At 36.9% G+C, this 15,160-nt stretch overlaps 1 protein-coding gene across 3 annotated transcripts in view; it reads left to right on the top strand.

Annotated features, from left to right (window-relative positions):
* LOC143369348 (putative G-protein coupled receptor No18) overlaps positions 1 to 15,160 on the top strand; it is an 87,055-nt gene that overhangs the window by 15,699 nt on the left and 56,196 nt on the right. For 2 of the 3 annotated variants that reach the window (XM_076813169.1, XM_076813171.1), the window contains exon 1: positions 7,922 to 8,169. The exons of the other annotated variant lie outside the window; for it this stretch is intronic. The gene's annotated coding sequence lies outside the window, so the exon portion shown is untranslated. Of the gene's footprint in view, positions 1 to 7,921; positions 8,170 to 15,160 lie in introns of those variants that run through there. 3 annotated transcript variants of the gene reach the window in all.

The following is a 15,160-nucleotide window of genomic DNA, read 5'->3' on the forward strand; positions in this document are numbered from 1 at the left end:
TTTATGGAAAAAAGTGGGTCATATTTATACATTATCTTCTAAAACAAAAAAATGCCTTTTGTTCCTTTCAAAACATATTTATGATGTAGTTATACCAATTTCTGATTTAGCCAAATTTAGGCTTCTTCTCTTCAAAATTATTAGCAAATACTCTATCCTTAAAATTTAGTCAGTTGTCTGGCGTATTTATAATATTTTATGGTAAAGTTCACTGAAAAAAATATTATGGTATCTTCGGCAAATCGTTCTTAGGAAAAGCAATTAATGGAGGGTGTGATTTCGAAACTTTCACGGTTAATTAGACACTGCTGTCACTTTGACGGAAGGTCCTCCAGAACGGAAAATACCAACGAAGAAGTTATTGGTTTACATAGTACGAAACCACATCGTGCAATATAAAGCGTCGAGGAATCGTTGGAATTTCAATTCGAAACGAATCTGTACCATCGTGCTTTAAATTTGATTCCCTTCCGTCTTTTGGCGTTAGAATCACGTATGACGCTCGCTTCGGTTCGTAGCATCCCCTTTCTTTTCATTCCATTCCTTTCGAGCTGTATCTTGAATATGACGATTATCAAATCGACTTCAAGTGTAGATTTGTCGAATTTAAATTACCATTCAACATAACTTAGTAACAGTGGCGGATTTAACAGGGCGGCCGATGATCAGTTGCCACCTGGGCCCCTGCACAGAAGGCCCCCTCAAGGCCCCATCCTTAAAAAAAAATTATGATTACATCCAAAGTATATATTTTTCTGTATTATTACATTGAGCCCGTTCTTAGCAACCTACCTCTTCATTTCCCCAAAAAATGGGCCCTTCAGAACGTTTGCCACCTGGGCCTTTTTTCTTAAATCCACCACTGCGTAGTAACTTATTGCATAGGGTGGTTATAGAACTCTTTTATTCTAAATAGAAAGTTTATCTTATCATATAAACTGCTACGCGATTATCCCACATGTTTCATGCACTCGCAATCATTCAAAAGTGTGTCGTCAGCAATAAGAATATTTCGTGGTTTCATGATGCATTTATTATTCTACATCATTCCCAATAACAGTAGGTAATATAGTTCGCAATTCTAAGGATAAGGAAATAATTCAATGATGCCAAGTTAAAAGTGGGTGGTTTCATTATTTATTGACTCCTGATTGCTATATTATGTGGTCAACTATTATTCTGGTGCATGGGAGTTACGGTATTATCCCTGAAACTTTACACAAGTTTTTGGCAGCTGTTAGCTTATTGCACATTTGATATTCATAAAGTATACAGTGCGTCAGGTGCGGTTTGTTCGCGAGTATCTCCACTTTATCACAGTACGTGAAGAAACGTTTTATTTCTTCCGAATTCACTCTGTTTTATAGCTCAACACATTCACCATAACAATTTCTATTAATGCCCCTGTGTACGTGCCATTTGGGACTCATATGCCCTGTACAATTTTATGACAAATCGGAACGTATGCACTGTACTTCCTGAATACTTATTCTACAATTCTGAAAATTTATTTCAAATTTTCTGAATATTTGCTTTACGTTTTCTAAATATTTTTTGTATATTCCATGAATATTTAGTTCATGTTTTCTGTATGTGTATATAATATTTGGATTCAACATTTTTTTCATACTACAAAGTGTGGATAAAAAAATATTTTTTTAGTATTTGAAAAAATATTTCACCTATATTTTGCGCTACTATGGTCTCTTGGTAACTGTACGGGGATCGTTAAACGGTATCGCGACATGTGGAAGTTACGTTTTTGTTTCTGCGCCACACAAGCTGATAGAACATGTGAAATTGTACGCCATTAATCAGGGAAGACATTGCACCAGAGGCTCTTTCGCTTATTACGAACGTATTAAATATTGCGTGCACAAGAGTGACAGAATATTAGAACAGACTTCATACGTTTAGGTTAGTAATAATACGATTTTATTACACGCATAATTATATGATACATTTAAATTGATAATTATGGCGCAAAGTGTGAAATTCAGCTTTTACGGGAAATTACGCTGTTATGGAATCTGACGCTACTGTAATATGATATAACGTCATCGCCATAACTAGGAAGGATAATTTTGCGAGTTTTAGCGTTAGACAAAGATTAGAGCTAACCACTGTGACACAATTCAGCGTGAGCTGACATTACGTAGGTAGTTAAGAAGTAACAAATTATTCGCGTTAGATTTTTAGAAAGTGATATGCTACTTTAAGTCGTATTTCTCGAAGCAACATCGAACAGAAGCTGAGTAAAAACATGTGTTTCTATTCAAAAAAGTATTAGCGATCTTGGAAAGTACTTTACACGTAGAAGATGGAAAATATGCGAATATGTTGAAATAAAGAAAAAGTAATTATCAGTCGCAAGTCACAAAAGTGTCTCGTGTGAAAAAACCCTGGGGAAACTCTTCTTGTCGATACCTTTGCTCCTTCACATTATATTATTTTGTAGCATCAGAAGTATTTATTGTGGGTGACTCAATATCGCCATAGTAGTTTTACTTTCAAGCTACTAAAATACTGCATTTTGTAATGGACGTTGCCAATGGATGTTTATTTGTTCACCGAGTGTTGACAGGTAGATGGGTGGGGTGAAGTTTTTAAGTTTCAAGGGGTGCTTAAATCGATGGAAGATATAATGAAAAAATAACACATTTTGGCACAAAATTTTTATGACATTCGCGAGGCCGCAGTTTCGGGTCAAGGAGAATTCGAAAGCCCTCCATGGATCGATAGTATGATGACGATGAAACAGCAGGAATATTTCTATCGGTCCTACTTCTTAACGTTTTCTTTCTGCTTCCCAAGCTTCGTCAGAGTATCGGCAGAAACTTCGGAACGTATACTTTCAGACTGAGTTTCTCCTATTCCCTTCGAGATTTGTGTTCCACAATCAGATTGAAGGCAGTGCTGCGGATTCTTATTACGAAACGACATTTCAAAAAAGTAATATACTTGTTACATCGTTGGAATTTTATGTCGATGGAGTAATTTTTATAGAATACAAATGTAGTACGTGTAAAAAGAAGCTCGATTTTCATTATGCTCACTTAACTTTAAGGCAAAAAGAAGGGTGGAAATTAAACAATTACAGAATGAAAGTACAGAAGATATAATTAAATAATGTATTTCCTACTGTAACAGTGATTTATTAATTCATATCACATTATTTGTTAAATTGATAAATAAAGCGTAACTCGGCGAGACGACATTTTGTTATTGTTTGCATTCGGGATTAACGGAGAACGGGTAGGAATACGTTTTCGTAAAATCCGGCGCGTAAACGAAATAATTCCCTTAATTAAATGGCTTAGTGGAAGCTCTTTACAGTCGAAACTTCAATTGACGCCAAAGTTACGTTAATAAAAGCACTGTATTAAAAATTCAAATTCTGAAACAACCGTGTCAGAAGCTGAAAGTTTAAATAAAATTTAATGCCACTTAAACACCTTTCCAATATAAATTTTGCAGTGAGATGAAAATTGTGTCGAAGTCGTTCTGTATTATTATACTTTTAAGTTCTTTAACTGAATTAAAGTTCTCCACAGAAATACGGACATTCCAATTTCATTTCGGAATTTATTTTATGCGTTTTACGGTTTTCATGTATTTCGAACCGCTTTTCCAACAGTTAAACCATCAACAATGTGTTGTTTTCGTATATTACTGTTCCTCGAGCTTTTGTACATATAATTGTCGTTTTAATAACTTCCACAAAACATGTCGAAAAACTCCCCAACCGTGTTCGTGAATGGCATTTGCCAATACCGGAAATGTTAACACGTCACTTGAATTTCCGGACCGGATCGAAGCTATTCGGAATTCTATCTGATGGTGGGATGCGATAGTAACACAAGTTTGTTTGATTGACACGCGAATCCCAACCTACCTTTTTATCGCTTAGGTGGAAACTGCGGGCGCGGTTTCCCAGTGTTTCCCCAATTTTCCCCGGGATTTTCTTAACAATTCAAATTTCACCACCTACGAAAAGTGCACCCATGTTTTATGCATGCAATGGAAAATTTATTACAAATTTTCGAATTTCTTTACAATGGCGATAACAAGGAATAATTTGAAATTTGTGCCAATCAATAAAAACATTCGTTCTTTTTTTTCCAATTAGATATACCGAAATCTGAGCATAGATAATGTTACTGAAGCAGTTACGGTTTATTCTGTGCCGTGGATAAATAAGTTTTAGGAATAGAGAAATTGCTGTGTACTTACGGTTGAAATGGGAATTTTCTTTCTCGCTTCAGCGAACGACGTGCAGCTTATATCAGCGTGTTTAGATAACGTCACTGGATATTGGCACCAAAATCGTTCGATACGTATGCACGCGTATTTTTACTGGTTCCCAGAGATCAGCCATTTATGTATATATAGAACCCTTCTTCGCCGAGAACATTCGGTTTTATGCGCTGGCTTATTTCGTATTCACAGTAATCTTTTCGCAATTTCGAATACTTTTAGGCTACTAGATCTATAGAAAACAATCTACATAACTGGGATTTGTGCTTTACAAATTTTGAATAAATGCTCTTGTTACATTTAATAATTATTATCAACTATGAACGTCAATGATTCGAAACTGCAAAGCTTTGCGTATTGTAGATATATTCAGCTTGTGTGACTTTGATTTCGTTTCCATTATAGTTGACCTGTACTACTTGCTATTAACTGGATCACTAGATAAATACTAGTATGATTCATGCGTGCTTCGTAAGTATTCGAAATTGTTTGCCTCATTGAGAATAAATAAGCAAAATCAAATATGTGACATAGCATGGCGTTGAAATATATTATATATTTTCCCGCAAATAAAAGGAACCGTAATATTTAGTTTCTTTCTCAAAGGAATGAATTTGAAGAAATTGAAACACAAATTATTTGATTCGCATGTAATCTGATTAATTATTTAATGAGAGAAAAATACTACCTCGTTTTTTGTATTAAAAAATGACAATCGCATTAAAAATCACTACATAAAAATTGTGGAAATCACGTAGGAGTGATTAAACCAGTTATACAGATATAAAATAATTTATTTTAAAATGCAAGCCAGTAAATTGTAAATTTAGACGTTCATGTGACAGAATTTGCGTTTTTTTATTCGGATTCCACAGCTCATCTGAAGTTTTCTTTATTACCTTACTCGTGAATTGCGAAATGCTCGTAAATCTTTCCCGTCAGGAACAGAAGTGAAATTCTCCGGAAGAGGCCAATGAATAATGTAGTTGATCAATAATGACATGATTTATATTAATAAGTACATGCAAAATTTTCTAAGCGTGAAGCACGAATTAGTTCCATCAAATCCATTTCCATAATATCTGAAATATTTACACAGGAATTTTTATATTTACTAACAAACAAGTGTTGGTTATATTTAAGTATCAGGGAAAAAGGTGAATGAGGATAGGATATTTATTAAAACCCCGAGATTTTAATTTATTGTTGTCACGAAAATACAGGTCTGAGATATTATTGACAATATTGATAATTCCTAATAATGAATAAGGAAATTGCTATATCTCAATATATTATTATCCACATTACCTGTTTTTAGATTATTTCTATTTCAAAAGATTTATTAAGTTTCAACACAAGAACTCCGAAAACTCTCTTACAACTTTGTAAATGAAATGAATGGCACGAATTTTCGCCTGGCTACACATCTGAGAAACTTTTTCAGATAAAGCCAGGATGTATTAAAAAGAGCTCCATAATTTCGTGAACTGGAAATAAATTTCTTCTTTAAAGGAGAATTTTTAGATAGATATCAGTTAGAAATAATTCTTTAAACTTGTTTAAAAGCATTTCTTTCTTAAATTTATTTTTAATACAATTTTATTAAAACTAAGATTCACTGAAATTTTTACTGTAGCTGTTTTTGAACATTGTATTCTCATCGTTCCTATCTTTGATTTCGATGATGGAATGCCACAACACGTATAAAGTACGTTTAGCTGATTCTTGAAGTTAGCATTTTCCTTTGTTTCTTTGAATGCCAAGGATTATAGACTCGTAAGAATGCTTCGACCCAACTTTAAGACACAAAGAAGAGCGCTAATCGTAAGTTAAGAGTCGCTCTGACGTCTTGAAAAGCTACCTTAGCATATTGGAAGGAACTTTTCACGAAGGTCGACTCTGTACAGGGAGATTCAAAAAACATATCTCCTATCTCAAATTTTTGTAGAAAATATATTATTCTATTAGTCTATAATTTAACAAAACAGTTCTCTTAAAAACAATAAAAGCTGAGGTCAAAGAGAAACAGTAATCTACTAAGAAATATAATATCTATCAAACAGATCCTTCTTCCATGAAAACAGAATTGTTATAAAAAAGATTAGTCTTTCCTTAATTTAATTAGTGTAATTGTCTAATTATGCCACTGTCTTACAAGTTCTTGAAACTGACTTGCTGCTAGAATGTTGCTCCTGCGCCGCGTTATCTGCTTACCACGAAGAATACGTGACTCTCGAGTGTTTTTGTAAACGAGGATACGCGTTACGTGCTCCAATAGCACTGCTAACAAATGTTAGAAGAATACAAACATATACGGCAGCAGAATTTTCTAGCAATGAATGTAATGAATAGTTCATGGTATTTCTAAATGGGAAGAACATAACTTTAAGGGTGGATTCACGTGTAACAGCCCCAGAAGGAACTGATATTTACAATTCTTTTTTGAAAAAACTATTCTTAATCTTGGATTAAACTCTTTTGGGATATATGGAGCCACCTTTAAACTTGCAGAAAATATTTTTGTTATGTCAATGCTTCCTGTTATTTATTAATTATTGTGGAATCTTGGCAACCTTTTCACTCGAAATGCTATTAAAAATCAGGAGAATCTGAGAAGTTAAAAGGGGCTACACCTCCAGTCACGTTGGTTCGGAGAGCACGTCTGACCACACACGTTCCTCTATCCCTTATTCTCTTATACTTTGGCTCCTCTGTCCCCTTTTATGCAAACGGGTCAACCTCACTTCGTGTATCGAGGTATGCAATACACACCTACATGCATTGCATTGAAAATTCTTTGGAATAAAAGTTTGCAATGATCAAAATATTTTATCTCCACAAGTGCCTAACTGTTTGCCCATTAAGGGGTTATACCTAGTCAGGAGACCGAAAAGAGTCGAATGTTTGTGAATTTCTTTTGAAAAGGTGGAATTTAAAGAAAATTTTTGGTAATCTTTTGTAGAAAAATATTTACGAACATAATAAAAACACAACGACATTCAAGAAGCCTTTTTAAAAACGGTGAGCGAGATATCTAAAAAACTACTGCACCAATCCTTCCGCAATTCAGTAGATTTTTATATAAAAAATAAGCCCAAAAAGTTTCAGAAAAATAGGTGCAGTGGTTTTTGAGATATCTCGTTCACCGTTTTTAAAAAGGCTTCTTGGATGTCGTTGTGTTTTTATTATGTACGTAAATATTTTTCTACAAAAAAATTACCAAAAATTTTCTTTAAATGTTGTTGTTTGAAGTGCAAAAAGTTCTGTAAAAATATACGCTTCCGCTTTTTCCAAAAAAATTCACAAACATTCGCTTCTTTTCGGCCTCCTGTCTAGGTATAACCCTTTAAAAACATGAGGTTCCAATTAAGTAACAAAAACTCAGCTTCGTAACTATCGACTTGATAATATTTTGGCAGATTCCCAAAATGTTTGCTTGTCTCCACACGCGTATCTCCGTCTCTGCGCTAATGCATCACTGTGAACGCCAGCAGTGGTGCCATTGAAACCGAATCCCCACCGATATGTCATCTGCTGCGTTATCTAACTCTTCGTCGAGAATACGTGACTTGCGAGGATTCGACGAACAATTATGCACGTTACGTGCTTCCGCGGAGCAACCTTCGCGCTCACGTTTCTCGAAAACGCCAGTCAGCCTGTACGCTGGCGTAGGAGGAACTGTGTTGACTCGGGGCCGCGGCGGGCGTGTTAAAAAATGTGTGCGACTTCGTAATTGAATGCATTTTCATTCGCCTTTTGCATCGCGGAACAAACAACCACGATGAAGGCGAACAATGTGCGCAAAAGCACTCGAGGGAGAAAGCAACTGCGCGTGCTGTCTTGCGAATGTTTATTGAATTCCGCGGACATTGTCGAGGGAGGACAATAAAACGCAGCCCTTCGTCATGAGAGGTAACATTGTTCCTTTCAAATATTCAGTGCAGATATTTCAAGAGGACCTTCAATTAATGTGGCGGTGAAGTTGTGTTGGGGGGGCTCGTGTGACTGGCTCGATACAGGGCGACGAAAAACTTTCCTCTGAGGCTTCTGTACTTATCCCTTTATTTTGGGAGGGAAATTTGAAACGAACTTTAGGTAATCTGCGATTGAAATATGAAGCAGGAGAGGGAGAATATGTTGGAGGGATAATGAAGGACTCATCACGCCATCTACTTTTTTAAATATTCTTTAACCCTTACAAGGGGAGGACACCATGTGATAGACATCGATTTTGATGAGGTTTGGCACGATGGATCTATGTCGAAAATAAGTAAATAGGTGTCCGAACTTTTCAGCCAGTAGGCCTTAATAATAGAGATATTTATATTTAAATTATTAAAAATTTCATAGTGGCCGTGGGGTTTTAGTGGGTAAAAATCCCACACTACCCTGGCGCTCCCGGGGGATTCCCCTCTGGAGGAGTTGGGGTGCCTGTTGAAGATTTCCCAAAGTTAAAAAAAAATTGTAAAAGAAATAATTTATAAAAAAAAATTTTAACCTTCAGATATCATCAAAAGGCATCCCGACGCCTTTAGAAGGGAATTCCCCGCGGGCGCCTGGGTACTTGTAGGATTTTTACCCACTAATATTCCTTTAAAGTCGATTCAGACTGACTTACGTACCCTTAAATTGATTATTTTTAAAATCTACGTTCGTTTTGAAAATCACTGTATTGTGTCCTCTCAATTTACTTTTAAACGAGATGTGCTTCTTTTAACCGTATAAAGCATTTGCGTGGCCCAAATCGGACCAGCTGGGGCGAGGAAGCATTCATATGTATTGAAATCAGGAGTTTTTCGAAAGTCCCCTCAGGCTTCCACACGTAGAAGTTTAGAGATCATACGAGAGTCGCGAGTGAAGGAGGCCACTTGACTTTTAAGCGTTTAATCGAAAAGTGGGTAGTAAAGTTATATTCGCGTATCTACGAACTTCGCACCAGGTGGTCGTAAAGTTGAATTGCCCACCTACGGAATCCTGATAGAAACGGAAGGTGCGTTCGCGCCACGAGAACAGACACCTGCGCCACCGTACCCTCTACTTGCCATGCTCAAAATGTAGCAAACTTACCTCCCCCCCCCCTCTGTCACCCCCGTCTGGAAATACTTGCTGCTTTTTACGAGGCTATGTAGTGGTCGCGATGAAAACGTTCCTTCCGAGGGCCTGGGCCGCTAAGAACACACAATAACAATTTAATAGAACTAAGAAGATTCACACGAAAAGTGTTTGAAATCGAGGAAAGGAAAGGGGGTATTAAATTAAAGTCATTTGCTTGTGAATTTAGATATTTTTTATATTATTTAGAGACCTGAAAATCGGAGAATACCGCCCTGATACCACACCGATGATAAATGGCACTTGTGCTGGTGGCGTCACGGGTGGGAAAAAGTTGCAGTCATCTTCCCCAATGGAGGAATTCATTTCTTCAAATACTTACAAATTAAGTTTCACAAGCAATTGCTGTTCAAGAGCCTGATCGTTCGTACAACTCGCAATAACGGCCAATGTCGCGAGTAAATTCATATCGAGTATAGAAAGAAGCAGCAGAATGAAATTTCATGATTCCAATTTCTATCGAACCTAACATTCTTCTCGGTAGCAACGAAAGGACAGAGTGGACCATCGATTGAGCGATTTGATTAGGACTGTGGTAGGTAGGATAAATGGAAACCCGCCAGACAATCGAATGGAGACTTGACGGAAGAAGATTAAAGTGGTCTTTATTGGTGGAATTTTTTCCTTACAAAATTAATGTACACGTATCTTCCTGCTATTATTGTATTATATTATACGTACCGTATAAGTTACTTCTTGACTTAACGATTTTTTACATTACCGAGTCCTCTGCTTCTGCATTATTGCGTCGCTCCGGTGCAACACATATCAAACGGGTCGATTTAAAATTATAATACCATCTTGATCCCAGCTCTCTCATTTTCTACCGTTCCTTCATCGTCTATTTCATATTGCACATCAACGACTACATTCCATCAACAATTCATTTCTTGATTGTCATTATCTTCCCCCTATATCTCATTCGTCCGCATTTTTGCCGATGTCCACGGAATCGACGATCTTCTGTGAATTAAAAAAAAAAAAATTATCTCACCTTAACCTGTACCTTGAACTATAAACGCTGTTTTCTCGAAACTACGTTTTTCAAATCGGTGCCGATGATATTGCAAAAACTACTGAACCGATTTAAATGAAACTTGAAAATTTTAAAAATAGCGTATGATAAAGTCTAGTTTTTTTTCTTCTTTTGGACGACACCCAGAGGAGATTTTTGGCACCACAAACTACTTACGTGACGACCCTGCTATGTTCAACAGCAGCTACACGGCGAACGAGACGCGTTACGCCATTTTTTTTTTTTTTGGAAAATATTCTTTAAATTATAAGTTTTCAAGTGCAATTTACGATTTTTGATTAAAATAATTACTTGTAGATAACAAAAATTCCTCTGTTTACGGAAAATTTCCCGATTTGTTGAGCTTTCATTTCAGATTTATTCCCTCCCAAATTCCATTCTTCCCACGCATTTGTATACACTCTTTCACGAACAGGGGAAGTGGGGCAGATAAATAAAAACTGACAATGTCAATCGGACACTTTCCATCCCCGGTGGGTTCACTGGTGACGAAAGGATCGACTGGAATAAAGGTTAATATGCAAATGGTTCAAGTGTTTTATAGTCGCGTTACTGTCAGTGCTTCCCGCGTGGGAATTCGAGCCAGAGTACCCTCGAGTTCTGAAATATTTCCAGCATAAATATTCGTAATTTAAGATGATTTAATACGCGTGCCCTATGCAAATGCAGAAGAGTATGGAGGAGCGGGGCTCGCGACAATCTGATGGTTTATCTTCGTCCGCGTCTTAACAAGCCGAAGTTGAATGGATGACCTAAATCTTGGGGGCAGGTTGTTCGTAATTAGCAATAAAAATGAGGGAGCAAAAAAAAATAGAGTTACTGCTTGGTGGCAGGGGGCAGGGCGAGAAGGGAAGAGAACGAGATTCTTCTGCAGTCCGCGCTGGGCGAAGAATGACTCGTCTACCGTTCAGGGGGAAAACAAGTTGGGCGAGAAAGAAGGAAATTCCAGTTAAACCGAATAATTTGGAGCAGAATTTGCTAAATAAAATTCCCACGTTAATGATATCGATTTGAAATACTTATCTCCACTGTGCGTCACGAAAAGTGAGGAGGCGTAGAAATATCGGAAGCATCAATATTATGAAAACGCCGAGTATTCATCTCGCGAATGACGCTTGTAGCGACGCTTTCGATAACGTACGTTATCTCTAATTACGTTACCGCTAACAACCACTTGCCCGTTCATACCGTTGCACTAGAACCTCCAAAAGCCGTAATATCAGCATGCAAGTGCAGCTGAACGAAAGCAATTGCCGATTCATCCGCTGGGAAATTCGCAAATTAAATTTTCTGAAGTAAGGGGATCGTGCAGTTCCATTGTCGAATTCATCCAGGCCATGTGGTCATTGTCTGCCCGAGCAAGGGAACAATGGAAACTTCAGAAAGGACAGTTAAAACACTTCTTAGATCGGATTCTGCGATCCCGAAGGGCAAAGATGCTCGCGTATGAAAATTAGAGGTTCACGACGAAATAATTTCGACCCTATTATACTCACAATTAATTGCAATAAAATATTTAGAAGATAAGGACGTGAAATTTGATTCCTTTAAATATAACACCTTCGTTCCAAAAAGGAATCAGTGTACTACTAAGAAGAAATATTATTCTGCTTAGACACTCATCATCAGTCTATGTTAGAAAATTTTCGTCGGAGATTTCACGGGATATGGTGGTAGTTAATTAACTTAGTAACAAACGCGAGATAAATTGCAAGGATATAAGTAAGCAAGGAAACGAATAATGCAAAAAATGAAGGTGCTTGAAGGGAGTTATCAGAGTTATAATTTATAACTTTGTTTAAGTTTGCTGACGATTTTCAGAATTTATGGGCATGTTTCCTCCATTACACTATGCGAAATAGGTATTGCGTACTTCATAAGGTCCCCCAGGTGTGTCCTATGCCCACAGCGTATGTAGATTTATTACACGTATTCCTGTGTGTAGGAGATACCCGTAAACTGAAGTTTGTTCGTTAAGTAATAGGCATGGTTCGTCTGCGCTTCATCATGTCAGGAAGTAATTTGTGATATAGTTTGTCAATGTTAAAGGAGTCCGTTAGAATACACCTCTAAACGCAAAATCGTGTTTCATACACGAATTCGTATGTAACAAATAAAAACTTTTCAAGGTACGAAATTTACAAAGGTAATAGATATAGTTAGGGGAAAGCTGGGATAGTTGATCAGCGGGGATACATGATCAAATCAGTTTTTTAATCAATATATTGGCAATTTGTGCTCGCTGTCACGTTATCGTGGTAATGTTTGCATTATCGCAATTTCACACTTCACGTTGCAGTTTTCTTTCGGGAGCATAGCATAATGTTGTTAGAAGCTTCGATCTTATTTGCAGCCAAAAAGTGAATATTTCGGTCACCTTGTTCTTCCTCCTTTTCGAGTGAATGTTGCATTTTGAACGATTTGAAATATATTAAGTAAAAACAGCAATTTCTGGTCTATTAATGCTATTTATTGATTGATCTAAATATTTAAGGTATTTTTAATTTATCTTTATCAAATCCAATGCATTGAGGGATACCAACTTGATTAGTGTGTGAGGTGGGATACTTGAACAGCTGAAAATGCCCCAAAAAGAACCATAGAACTTTTCATCATCTTCATCAGATGATATCTAAGTGACATGTCTTTTAAGAATGCATTTATGTTGTTTTATGTCATAGAGTTTAATTCTTCGGTTTTTTTCAGTAATTCTTTCAAGTTAGTTATAGTTTACTTTCCTTTTATGATATTTCCTTTATTTCATGTTATTGACTGAGATAATAAATATTTTTTATAAAGTTAATGTGTTATTTACTCTTAAAGTTCACTGATCAAGTCTCCCCTTCAGTGGGGGATACTTGCGCGTAACGTCACTGCCAGAAAATGTTTAAATTCAGTGATTAAAATTAGTTTTCAACTCTCAAGATTGTACAAGTATATTGAGGATACTCTAAGAATCACAACTTAAATAATGAAATACAAACAGAGCAAGCCATTGTTATTATTTTAGTAAAAAAGCAAAACTGTGATCAACTAGCCCACCTTCCTCCTATTCATATTTTGTAAATTAGAATTTTTCTTGATCTTATTGTTAATAAAATAACGCCTGAATGTGAATGTAAAGGTTGTTTTTAGAAATTATCTTTAATATACAAGTTGATTTCAAATATTCAACCGAGACTTCTAGTTGTACTTGAATAATAACTCACACTGGTAGCACTGGCAATGCTGCCATAGTTGCAATTCACTCTTGACACAAGCAGCTGGTTTCATTCCAAATATTGATCCAAGGTTTGCTATGAGCGTGCAACCGAACAATTGTATAAACCATATTAATTTCTCACGTGTGCTGCAACTACCTAATGTTGCTACTGCGAATAATAAATTATTTATATCTCCAACCAATTACACAATATTAAGCTTCGTTCCTGCCAGAATGAAAGGAAAATCTGCGTAGATCGTACAGTAGCTTGTCACATTATGATCACTGATTGTGAGATAGTAAAGGAAGAGCTAACTGTTACAGCAAATTCTAAGGTATGATACAAAATGGACGAATTACAGAAAGTTAATAACATCGATGAGTTAGAAAAAGAATATGCGAACCATGGTAATAAAAATTCTTAACTAAAAAAAGAAAACAATTGATATATTCTAACATAATTAATGCCTTCATGACATTGTGCATAACCAAGTAAATAATACTGGGCTACAGCCCGTAAATTTATAAATAAATAATGAGCAATAAGAAAGTATGAAATAAAATTCCCCAATTTCCTCGAAATTTGATTTGAAGATGTTACCTACTTTATTTCAAGTATTTTCAAAAGCTTTCAAAGCAGCCTGTTGATCTAGAAATTGTAACTCGTCTTATTCCCCTTACGAATTTCATTCAGAGCCGCGATTCGTTGCTTTTCGAATCCCCGACATGGTCATCCCGTAATTTAGAACAAGGTCACGTCTGTCGAAAGTTTTCGTGCTGCCTTTTTCTCTGCATACCAAGGAGGAGTGACGTATTTTAGCAAACGTAATTCGGCGCACATCTGTAGCGAAGCCGTGCAGCCGAAAGCAGAGCAATTTTCCGCGGTTAGTGCGCCACGCGAGTTATTTTGTGTATCTCGTTGATTCTACAGTCTCGTCGGTTTTTACGGGCGCTGCGCGTATTCGACGGAAGTTGTTGCTCGTTGTGGGTAGTTTACTAATGCTCCCCCGGAAACCAGACATATTTCTATCCATCGGCGACGTCGATAATGCCTCACACGGGCCATATAGAAGTCTACCCGTCATTATTACCAAGGCAAACATTTTCAACCGGCTTGGAAAAATAGCGTAACACGGTAGTCGCGTTGGAACTACCATCTGTGGAGCTGTTACGGAGAGCCATGCCCGTTGGGTGCAATTTCGTTGGAAGATTTATTTTTCGAGCGTATTTGTTAATTCTGGTTAGTTACTGGTTCGATAACAACGCTCCATTTTGAACTTAAAGTTTATTGCCAATCATCGTCAGAAAGATCGACAGGAGTCACAGTGTAAGATTCGAAAGAAAGTTGTCAACCCTCTAGCATGCGCCAGGCATCCCCCGCGAGTCTCTGCTGCTTGAGTTCTGCGCTCTCCCTCGCGAGAACGCTTAATGAAAACTATTTCTCCTACCACGAACTCCTTGGCGGAGTTAAGTTCAAGGTGGCAGGATGAACAAGACCAAACTGTTGGTTTAGGTGACACGTTGAGGCGGTTCCCCGAATTTGGCAATGTTGC

The sequence above is a fragment of the Andrena cerasifolii genome, chromosome 5 (assembly GCF_050908995.1).
Source record: "Andrena cerasifolii isolate SP2316 chromosome 5, iyAndCera1_principal, whole genome shotgun sequence".
Taxonomy (NCBI): Eukaryota; Metazoa; Arthropoda; class Insecta; order Hymenoptera; family Andrenidae; genus Andrena; species Andrena cerasifolii.